The sequence below is a fragment of the Ambystoma mexicanum genome, chromosome 5q (assembly GCF_040938575.1).
Source record: "Ambystoma mexicanum isolate Mex_15411 chromosome 5q, UKY_AmexF1_1, whole genome shotgun sequence".
NCBI classification, from domain to species: Eukaryota; Metazoa; Chordata; class Amphibia; order Caudata; family Ambystomatidae; genus Ambystoma; species Ambystoma mexicanum.
In genome coordinates, this window is record NC_090933.1 from 1,315,034,426 (window position 1) to 1,315,046,649 (window position 12,224).

Below are 12,224 nucleotides of genomic sequence, written 5' to 3' on the forward strand. Positions count from 1 at the left end.
GTCCAGTATGTCATCTCTGCACTACGTGTCACGTTGGTGGAGACCGCAGCTGTCCAGTTCCGATCGACACCCCTGTGGGAGCCAGGTGACCGTAACACCTAACTTCTCTTTTAGGGACATCACTGAACTAGAAGTTATAAACCTACTCAAAACCCCAAAACCTTCCCCTTGTAAAGGGGACATATGCCCACCTAAGCTCATCAAGGACTGTGCTGACCGATTTGCACCGCTCTTCACAGCATTCATTAATGCATCTTTCAAATCAGGCATTATCCCCGACAGCCTTAAGGAGGCTTGGATTCGCCGTCTCATAAAAAAACCGACTCTCGACCCTCTTCAACCTAATAACTACAGACCGATAACCACAGTGCCATTCCTCCTGAAATTACTGGTTAAAGCTGCTCATAGCCAAATCCAACACTTTCTGGAAACCCACTCCATTCTAGGGACCAGGCAATCGGGATTCCGGAAAGGACACGGCACTGTAACAGCCTTGGTGGATCTAAAAAATCAGATCACCCAAATCATGGACAAAGGCAAGCCAGCCCTACTGCTTCTCTTAGATCTCTCAGCAGCTTTCGATGTGGTCGACCACAAGACTCTAACATCTAACCTCACACACTCAGCCAACTTCTCCAAAGAAGCTGCGCGTGGGGTCACCTCCTTCCTTGAAGGAAGAGCCATGAAAGTCTTCTCAGACATAGAAAACGCTACACCCACCACAATCCACTGCGGAGTCCCACAGGGATCCTGCACAGCACCCACTCTCTACAACTTATTCACAAAACCTCTCTTCGACACGCTTGACTCACTTGGTATCGCATACATGAATTACACTGACGACACACAAGTACTCTTACCTCTCACTGGTTCATACTACGAAGATGCTAAGCCACTCCACACAATCTATTCCACCACCCAGGCTTGGATGGCAGTCAATGGCCTCTGCCTCAATGGGGACAAGACCGAAATCTTGATACTAGGCCAAAAGAACACCCTAGCCAAACTCGATAAACTGTATGCCAACTTTACCATTGACAACTCCACAATCCCCGTTTCCACAGCCGTCAAGACGCTGGGAGTTTACCTAGACTCCTCTCTAACCATGAACAGACAGGTCAGCGCAATCACGTCATCCGCCGCGCATACCATAAAACTAATAAATGCCATCAAACCATACCTATCCAAACCCGCCTGCCTTTCAATAGCCAGAGCAACCATTGGAGCCAAACTAGACTATTGCAATGCCCTTATGGCAGGCACATCAGCCAAAAACCTAAACAGACTTCAAGTCACTCACAACAATGCCCTCTGTGCCGCACTAAGCATCCCTAGAAGGGAGCATATATCCCTGGCCAGACAATCAGCTCACTGGCTCCCGGTCAAAGAGCGTGTCACGCTCAAAATCCTCACCCTCACACACAAATGCCTCACACTCTCCACACCTGCATACTTATCTGAAACCATCTCCAAAGCCTCTTCTACACGCCCTACCAGGTCACATTACACTAACCTACTCCACATCCCACACATCAATAGAGCTAATGCCGGCGGCCTAGGTTTCCCTTAAGTTTCTGCCAAAGCATGGAATGCACTACCCACAGACATCAGAGCAGAAAACTCACTCCCTGTTTTTAGGAGAAACCTCAAGCTCTCACTCCTCGCACACTAATTTGTAACCAACTGCTAACCTTCTTTAGCTCTGTAAATATGTACAAAATGTTTGCACCTGTGTTCTGCAACTATGTATTAACATGTTATTGTGTAACTAAGCCATGTATGTAACAAGCGCCACAATGCCCCAGGGCTGCTGTGCGCTTTACAAATCCGAATATATAAATATATAAACCTGGGCATAAGGCTAGTCTTAAAGCACTCACTTGCAAGACCGCCTTCCTGGTGGCAGTCACTTCAATAGGAAGAGTTAGTGAACTGCAGGCCCCTTCAGTTCTAGACCCATTTGTCTCTATTCACAAGGATAAGGTGGTCCTGTGCACTCATCCACGATTTGCACCAACATTTATTTCAAAGTTCCATGTGAGCCAGTCCATAGAACTACCCACCTTTTTCCAGAACCTCACTAACGTGGCAGAAAGAAGCCTCCACACAATAGATGTGAGGAGAGCGGTGATCTATTATCTGGAAAAAACAAAACCACTAAGAAAGATAAACTAGTTTTTTGTTTCAGTGGCAGCTGGTAGAGAGGGGGACCCTGTCTCTAAATCAGCTATTTCAAAGTGGATCGTAAACTGCATCACACTGTGCTACACTCTTGCCAAGAGAGATCTGACTTTCACACCTAGAGCACACTCTACTCTGGACACAGGAGCCATCATAGCATTCATTGCAAATGTTCTTCTTGAGTTTATTTTTAAAGCAGCAACCTGGAGTTCTGTACACACCTTTACACAACACTACAGCCTAGATACAGACTCAGTGCTAAGACATCTCTTTGCTACTGTTCCTTCACACATCCCACCACCACCTCTGGGTACTGCTCACTAGTCTATGCACAGCATGTGATTCTAAGCAGATTAACAAGCATCAGAAGACATGCATTACTCACCGTAATAGCATTTCTGATGATTGTATCTGCTTAGATTCACGCGCGCCCTCCCTTCCTCTGATCATGGAGTAGAAGAACATAGGCATCTTACAGATTTTCTGTTATGTACTCACTCATGCTGACTATAAGGCTCCCTCATGGCAGAAACCGAATTGGAGGGACCTCGACGTGGGAGGGATTTTGGGTACACTACAGGTCACGTTAGGGATAGTGTTACAGTCACACCCATGTTGATGGCTACTTGCGATGCCCGAAAGAAAGATGCAATACTCTGCAATTAGCACTAGATGACGGACTATATGCGCAGCATGTGAATCTAAGCAGATACAATCATCAGAAATTCTATTACAGTGAGTAATGCATGTCATACCCTTTGTCTCACACCTTCATGCCAACCCTTCGATTAGCCCATTGCCAAAATGTCATGCATTTCCCCCTTTTGCACTAACCTGGCAGCTGCAGACTGCCATCACTTACATCACTTGTATGTAAATCCTAGTCTTCTTGTCAGTCTGTAGTAGTCAGTCACATAACGTAACAGCTCAATAGTGCGCAGTACCTTCTCGCAGCAGCATCTGTGCTTTGGTGCCTTTGAGGATCATCTCCATCCCCGGCTGCGGGTGGCTGTCACGGGGAACTTGTCTGCACTTCCTGTGCTTTGGGAGCCCTGAGTCCCCATTGGGCTGTTGGAGCCCTGATTTCCTCTGTGGTGGTGCTGTTGCTTCCAGGCCTTTGAAAGACCCTCATTCTGCTTTGATCCATGGTGGTGGTCTTAAAACTGAAGGGGTTTGATGTGTCCTTTCCTTCCTCTGGTGGCACCACGCCACTTAATGATGGCAGGGATGTTGCTTTCAAGCCTACGGAAGCCCTTCAATTCATTTCTTTCCTCCCCCCGTAGTGGTGCAGGCAGGGACTCCTTGTTGGGCCCTGCCCACCTGGGCCGGAGTCAGCGTCCAGCCAATGCTCTTCACACTGAGCCCCGGCCACTTTAGACATCGCTTACATTGGGGTTATAATTATTTTAGGCGGGACACAGTAAATTATAGCACTATTTTCAATCGAAAAATCGTGACTCTCCCACCTAAATCAGGTGAGTTGGCATGTATGCACAGAGTGATGCCGCAGAGGAAGCGCTGTGCTTCGAACAAACACACAAAGACATGTGAACTCTGAGCCAGAAAGGCTTTGTACTGCTGATAAGGAGCACAGATGCAAGGTCAGGACCTTTAACTGTCCCGCATAGGGACAGGATATGGGACACACCCCTTTACATCAGCACAGTCCCGCAAAATACTCGATGGTGGTCAACCGCAGGCCATTCTCGTGCCTGTCCATAGATTTCAATGGGCTGTCTTCCTCCAAATATGATTTCACCCACCAGGGCTGTGAAATGGTGGAGTATGCAGATGGTAAGACTGTATGGCCACGAACTGATAGTGTATGGACCCCATCCTTACTTCATACATGCCAACATTCTGACGCATGGGAGGGACGATGTTGCCATGGAAAGTGGGAGAAAAGAGTTTTCCCGTGGACTTGCATTGGGGTTAAGAATTATATTAGGCAGGAGAATGGGAAATCGGGAGGGTTGCCATGTACGTTACTTAGCTAAACCATATCTTCAGCAAATACAAACATACCAACCCTCCTGATTTAGGACGGAGACACCATTTTTTTTTAACAAACTATGTTGATATTATTTAATTTCTTCCTCCTAAAAGAATTCATACCCAAATGCAAAACCATCAGAAACATTCATTCTCCTGATTTCTGCGAGAAAATGTCCCTGCCGGGTGCCTCAAATTTTTGGTATGCATTTCAAATATGTGAAATTATTCTGCGCAGGTTTGCAATCCTTTCTTTTAGGTAAGCCACTAAAGTGTTGCATTGTGGGCAGTGGTCGAACTGTACAAAACAAAGTAGTGGAACTATGTTCCATCTGCCCAGCCCCCTTTTCTGCCAACTCTTGCCCTACTCACTGTCACCGTCACCGCCTCCCTGATTCAAACCCCATCCATCCCTGGGTCCACTCCACCCTGCAACATTGTGTTTTACAACAGTTTTGGGAAAACTGAAGAAAATACAATCGAAACAATGCATTTAAATGACATCCATTAGTGTGTCATTGTCCCACTCAGCATGCACCTTTATGCAGCCTCCCATTCACCATCCCTGCTCGCACCTCTTAATGAACATGGCTAGCTACAGACACACCCCTCCCATTGCCTGCACCTCTTAAATAACATGGGCAGCCACAGACACACCCCTCCCCTTGTCTGCACCTCTTAAAGAGCATGGCCAGCCACAGACACACCCTTCCTATTGCCTGCACCTCTTAGAGAACATGGCCAACCACAGACACACTCCTCCCATTGTCTGCACCTCTTTAAGAACATGGCCAACTACAGACACACCCCTCCCATTGCCTGCACCTCTTAAAGAACATGGCCAGCCACAGACACACCCCTCCCATTGCCTGCACCTCTTAAAGAACATGACCACCCACAGACACACCCCTCCCATTGCCTGCAGCCAGTTACAGACACACCCCTCCCATTGCCTACACCTCTTAAAGAACATGGCCAGCACAGACGCATCCCTCCCATTGCCTGCACCTCTTAAAGAACATGGCCAGCCACAGACACACCTCTCCCATTGCCTGCACCTTTTAAAGAACATATCCAGCCACAGATACAACCCTCCCATTGCCTGCACCTCTTAAAGAACATGGCCAGCCACAGACACACCCCTCCCATTGTCCGCACCTCTTAAAGAACATGGCAAGCCACAGACACACCCCTCCCATTGCCTGCACCTCTTATAGAACATGGCCAGCGACAGACACACTCCTCCCATTGCCTGCACCTCTTGAAGAACATGGCCAGCCACAGACACACCGCTCCCATTGCCTGCACCTCTTAAAGAACATGACCACCCACAGACACACCCCTCCCATTGCCTGCGGACAGTTACAGACACACCCCTCCCATTGCCTACACCTCTTTAAGAACCTAGCCAGCTACAGACACCCTCCTCCCATTGCCTGCACCTCTTAAAGAACATGGCCAGCTACAGACACACCCCCCCCCATTGCCTGCACCTCTTGGAGAACATGGCCAGCCACAGACACACCCCTCCCATTGCCTGCACCTCTTTAAGAACATGGCCAACTACAGACACACCCCTCCCATTGCCTGCACCTCTTTAAGAACATGGCCAGCCACGGACACACCACTCCCATTGCCTGCACCTCTTAAAGAACATGACCACCCACAGACACACCCCTCCCATTGCCTACACATCTTAAAGAACATGGCCAGCCTACAGACGTATCCCTACCATTGCCTGCACCTCTTAAAGAACATGGCCAGCTACAGACACACCCCATCCCATCGCCTGCACCTCTTAAAGAAAATGGCCAGCCACAGACACACCCCTCCCATTGCCTGGGGCCAGTTACAGACACACCCCTCCCATTGCCTGCTAACAAGACTGAGCCTACAGCCCTCCATAAGCAGATCAAGCTGGGTGTTTTGGCTGCTTGGGAATGGGGTTTGTATCCCAAGCAGCCTATTGAAATAAATAATGATCTTCCAGCACCTGCGAGATAGGGCCGTGCGATGCTGCACTGGCCTGATAGCAGCAGGGCTCCGGTTCCAGTCCCCAATGGGAATTAAATAATGACATTAAATTTCGTTTTTTTTTTTTAACTTGCCGTCCTGGGAGGTGGGCAGGGGTGTGTTTGTGGGTCGCATAAAGAAAGGGAACTTCGTACCCTTTAGTTCCCCCCAACTTTGACCCAATTATGGGGGTCACTTGTTGGACCGTGCCTTTCCTTCCAGCATGCTCTGCCCTAAGCTCTTCATGATTCGTATGTTTTGTTTTTGTGTGCTGTCATCACCGAGCATTCAGCCGGCGCACCGTGCGAGGGTGTCACCCTCAGTTGCCACAGCCGTGGCTACACGCGGCTACACGCGGCTACACACACACACACACACCCATCCCCCCTACTAATTTCTTGCACAGACTTTGGTGATTGCTGTGTTTGTGGCCCGGCTGTTTAGTAGGGCGACGTAGGACAACAATCACTGAGCATGCGCAGTTCGTGGCTAGTTATTCTGCCCATTCAGCATCTTTTTATTACGCATGCTTTGGGGAGCGAATCTCAGCAACGCGCATGCTCCCCGGATCGTTATCTCAGAACTGCACGTTCCGCGATCAGTATCTCAGCAGTGCGCATGCTGTGGGGATTTTTTGTCTCAACACTACGCATGCTCAGTAGATCAATATCCTAGCAGAGCGCATGCTCTGGAGATCAGTATCTCAACACTGCGCATGGCTGTTCTTCATGTCGGCGGCTTGGCGTTGCAGAGTTTATATTTCGTCCGCCGATATGCAGTCACTCTCCAAGGACCACAAATGCTACTTTATTTAAATGTGAAATACATCCCAATCTTTTTGGGTGATCATTTGCTGTAGGTGAGTGACTGGTGACTATTCACTCCTCTTTTGGTGAGAAAATGATCCTCTTTTTTGTGTTGAGTTGTCTCTGCTTGTTCTTCATAAACCTCCAGTTAATCCTGTCTTGTTTGTGTGATGGGGGGTGCATTCTTCGGCGGGGAGAGGGTAAAGGCAGCTCCTCTTTGGCTGTTTCGATTATATATCTTTATATAGCCTCCCCCTGAGGCTTGCAACCTGTTCCCTCCCCCCTCTGTGCCCCCTTGTGCTTGATCCCGCCCCCACCCTGATGGGCTGCCCCTTTTAAATTGCTGACCTTGCTAGGGCAGCCCCTGCTTGCCCCTGCCCACCCAGCTGACTCTCAAACTTTGTGTGTTTTTACCAGTTTTAAAATTGCACTGTGAAAGTTTTTAAAATTGCACTGTGAAACCTAGGCCTTTTTCCCCTCTATTTAGGACTCACAAACGTAGGTGTATGTTTTTCCCCTGCTTTCAGTATTGATTGGGATAGTCTTTTACTCTGAGTAACTGCCACCTTGTCCAATTGTTCAACTTGTCTCGCCTCTCTCTGTCTCGTCTTTGCACCCAGCACTGTGTTTTCCATTTCCCTCTCCCTTTATCTACTCTATGGTGCTCTATCGACTACCCTGCTCTCCTCACTAAATCTGGTATGAAGAAGTTTAAAAAGGACATCCTGGTCTCCAACCTAGGCCTCCCTATCGTTGACACCTATACCAGTGCCTCCACCAGGCAAACTTTCACCTCTTTGTCGTTCCCTCACCAGACCTATGGACTCTAAATAGGGTCTCGGTGCTCTCTCCCATTAATGGTGGCACCCGGTGGGAGGCCCTCCTGGCCTCCTTCCAATCTTCTAAGGTCATCATTAAAGTTTATGTTAAATGGTACCGTCTTGGTCCAAGGCCCTCAGGCCAACCTTCTCCTCTTCGATAGAGGCTTCCCGCGCCTTATCAATTTCCGTTCTTCACCTGCTGTCCCCTCTCCCCCATCCACAGCATCCTTGGCTACCTTACCCTCACCTCCTTCGCTTTCTGCCCCCCCCTCTGGCTTCTTCTACACCTCCGCAGGGCGTACCTCTGATCTGTACCCCTCCCCGGAAGTCTTTCAAGGATGGCAACCTTCTTCATATTGCCACTCTTAACTTAGCTCAGCTGTCAAACACTCCTCCGACATCTGCCGCCTTCTGGAGGAACTTGACCTCGATGTCCTCGGTCTCACCGAGACATGGTTCACAGCCAGCTCTGCCACGAGCTTTGACAGTCTCCTTCCTGACGGCTACAAGATCCTCTCCACACCCAGGTCCAACTCTGGATCTTCCCTCTACCCTCCTGGTCTCGACCACTCAACTCCTCCTTCTCGGAGACTTCAATATCCACCTTGAGGCTCCATGTCCTTACTCTGGATTCTTTTGTGACCTTTGCGACTCTCTCTCACTCTCTATTCTCCCATCTGGCCCGACTCACTCTGCGGGGCACACTCTGAATGTTCTGATCTCCTCACACCTCCCCCTTTCTATCCCTCTCACCACTCCTCTCTCCTGGAGTGATCACTTTCTCAAGCCAACTCCATCACTGCCACCCACCTTCTCGGTCATCTGACCCATGAAGCGCGTGACAGTTGAGGCTTTCGCCGGCACTTTATCACGCCCTACCCCCTTTGGCTGACTCGCACCCTGACACAGCCCTTTCTGCTATATCTGACACTCTCTATGTTCTTGCCCCTGTCATGAGAATCTGCCTTAAGCCCACAGTCAAGTGCAACTGTTGATATGACTCGGACCTCGTCACCCTTAAACACAAGTGCAGGGTGGCTGAGAGGAAATGGCGTGCTTCATGTACATCCTCTGACAAACTGGGCTGCCGCCTACTCCAAAGGCAATACCGGCTCTCTGTCCTCACCAAGAAGAGAGCTCACATCCAAGCCTGCGTCTCTGCAGCATCTAACAACTCGGCTGAACTCTTTCAAATCTGCAAGGAACTGGCCAATCCTGCATCAGTCTCTACCTCTGCTCTTCCCAGGCCCGCTTCACTGCACTGGCTTCTCATTTCATCTCTAAAACTCAGGACATCTTGTCCTCTCTCTCCTCCTCTGGCCCCTCTTCGGCCACCTCTTCCCCCTCCTTCTCTGCCTTTCCCCTGTTCTCTCCAGATGCGGTCTTCAGACAAGTCTGATCTATGAAAATCTTGTCTGTAGGTCCACCCCGTTCCTGAAAAACCATCAAGGACAACATTGACTCCCTGGCCCCTGCCTTGGCCGACTTCTGCAACCACTCCTTCGCCATGGGCGTCTTCCCTTCCCCCCTGAAGCACTCCCTTGTGCAACCTCTTCGTAAGAAACCCTCTGCCCACCCATCCTGCCCGGCTAACTATTGCCCAATCTGCATCACTCCTTTCCTGGGCAAACTCTTGGAAATGCTGGCCATCTCCCAGCTCAATCTTCACACGGAATCTGTTGGTTGTCTCCATGATCAATCATTAGTCTGGCTTCAGAGCCGCCAGAAGCACGGAAACGGCTCTCCTGAACATCTGTGAACACCTGCTCTCCAACCTTGAATCGAACATCCCCTGTGTCCTCATCTTACTTGATCTCTCTTCTGCCTTTGACACAGTTAACCATGCCATCCTGCTCAACCATCTCCGTGATAACCTGGCGATCACAGACCAGGCCCTGGCGTGGCCGAGTTCTTTCCTCTCTGATCGATCCTCCCAGGTTCAACTTGGGTCCCTCCTCTCCTCTATCTTTATCTCACCTGTGGTGTTGCACAGGGGTCTAACCTCGCTCCCTGGCTGTTCAACCAATATCTGGCACTTCTTGACGACCGCATTGCCGCGCTCTGAGTCTGCGCCACCTTTCAGTGGAATGCAGATGACACTCAGCTCATGTTCAGGCTACCCTCAGTCACCTCTTCTCCCTCTCTCATCTCTGACTGTCTGTCTGCCATCCAGGAGTGGTGTGCCACAAATGATCTCTGCCTTAATGCTCGGTCACCGCTAATGCTGATGGCTTGGATGCCGGTGGAGCTATTTGCACTTCGTACTATGCCGGAAAGGGAGATTTTTCGCCCTTTTACGGCATGGCGGTGGGGTCATTACCGGCATAGCGCAAAGCTCGTGCCCGCATACTCGTAATAGGCTGATTTTAGCGGTCTATTGCCACCACGGACACAGTATTTGCTCCATGCCGGTAATGACCGGTACTTACCGCCCAACTCGTAATGCGGCTCATGGTCTTGTGTTTTTGCTATACCCTGATATCCAGTGGTCACATTTGCACATGCACAGGTCCCATCACTTCTTTCTGAAACGTGCTATGCATCAGCACTTGATGACAATCCTTACCATCGCCCTTTGGATTTGGCTGCACACAATAAAGGAGTCCACTTTTTCTATAAAACATGGACCCAGTAGGTCCCTTCATGCGATCTCTGTGATGGCTTTCTGATGCAATTCTTATCACCTCTTCCTCACAGAGCCTTTCGTCTACCCCAAGGGCAGTGTGCTAGACCCCCTGTCCCTCAGCAGGGGCTCTGGTAGGAATAGAGGTAGAGGAAAGTATTTACCCGTCACTATGCATCAAAAGAGAGTTGGCAACACACCCCTGCAGTAGTGGGTTAGACCCTCACCATCTACACAGGGCTGATTTACTAATGTCATGTAATTTATTGATGGTCTACTGTTCAAACGTCTCCCAAACCATTCCTTATCATAACATGCACCATGTACATTAAGGCAATATACAATACTTTATATAGATACATCACCCTTAACACACATTCATTAAAGCTTCAGACTTGATTGTAAATTATGAACACTAAATGAATGCTCTCACACTCTCCTGTAAAGTGAAATTATTTTTATTATGAGAAATAAGTCACAAAAAGGCATTGCCAGTATTGTTGTAACTACACGTTGTTGGGAGAATTCTCAAAAATGTGCTAATTCCCTTCACCTTAGAGTCCCTCAGCAACTTTGTTGGATTTTTTGGGGTTTCATTTTGTACCTGGAGAATGTGTGACCCATTGTTTCCCACTCTCTCATGTATTTTGATGTGTGTTTTTACTTGTGTGTTCTTTGATTGTGGAGTTTTAGACAACTCCATAGGCATCATCTTTTCATGTGTGTCACTCAGCACCTTCATTGCAGTGACACAGGGAAGCCTTACAGGCTCTCCCAAGGTTTAGATAACTTCTCTGGGATCAACTACTGTTTCCCAGAGAATGTAAAGTTAAATTGGCATTACTGTCTTTTTAAATTCCTAGACCCAGCGCACCCTATCCTACAACAGAGTGCTGGAGGGGCTACCTAGTATCCCCTGAGTCTAGAAACTCATGTAGCAATCAAATGCTACCCTTTTTTTCTCAGAATGGCTGGTGGCAGTGTTATTACCATGATTTTTTCCGACCGCGAACTATTCGTAGCTCCGGTAGCTAAAATCCACCAGAGTCATGTTTTTCAAGATGGCGTCTGAGCCCCCTTTGTTTAAACGAGTCCCGGTCTTCTTGTCATTTCTTTTTGGAAAGGTCCTTCTAGTGTCTGTCTCTGCGCGTCAAACCAGGTTTGGTCCCTTTGTTCCATCACCTTTGGCAGGCTTCAGTACTGAAGACCGCCTCTGGCGCCTGAGTGTCTGGGGTTGGCAGGAAGTGAGGGAAGTGCCAGAAACGCCCTGTGCTTAGTCTCCTAGGAGACCCGAATGTACTCTGGCGTGATTGGCGGGCTCACTGTCCGGCAAGGACAGCCACCCTGCTGGGTGAGAGGCAGCTAGGCTGGAATGAATGGGAGGAAACTGGATAAAAGGCGAGTCTCAAGGCTTGGAAGGCAGAGTCGACCACTGGAATGAAAGAAACCAAAGACGAGCTGAAGGAAGATGACTTCTGCAACTCCTGCACCCTTGGTTTGCCCGGTGAAACCCTGCTGCAGGTCCGAATAGCCTGAAACTCCCTTGACAGAGAAGCCCCTTCAAGGACGACTTCTTCCTTTGAGTTGGTAGGACCAATCAACTCGTAAGCCACCTGGATACTGTTCTCAAGGCTGGTTAAGATTAACCAGGGAGAAGGACACCAGCTTATGGGCTTTAAGAAAAAGCTACCTGAAATCAAAGTTTTCCAGCTTGTGGACTTGTCCCTGTGCAGTGCTGGAGTCCCCCGACGTCCTCCCTCTTGTCCCCACGACTGAGGCTCAGGAACA

General features: G+C 49.1%; 1 protein-coding gene across 3 annotated transcripts in view; it reads left to right on the forward strand.

Moving 5' to 3' along the window:
• The window catches only part of LOC138498474 (zinc finger protein 268-like), a 544,482-nt gene that overhangs the window by 486,192 nt on the left and 46,066 nt on the right, over window positions 1–12,224 (forward strand). For 2 of the 3 annotated variants that reach the window (XM_069622222.1, XM_069622223.1), the window contains exon 1: window positions 6,910–7,045. The exons of the other annotated variant lie outside the window; for it this stretch is intronic. The gene's annotated coding sequence lies outside the window, so the exon portion shown is untranslated. Of the gene's footprint in view, window positions 1–6,909; window positions 7,046–12,224 lie in introns of those variants that run through there. 3 annotated transcript variants of the gene reach the window in all.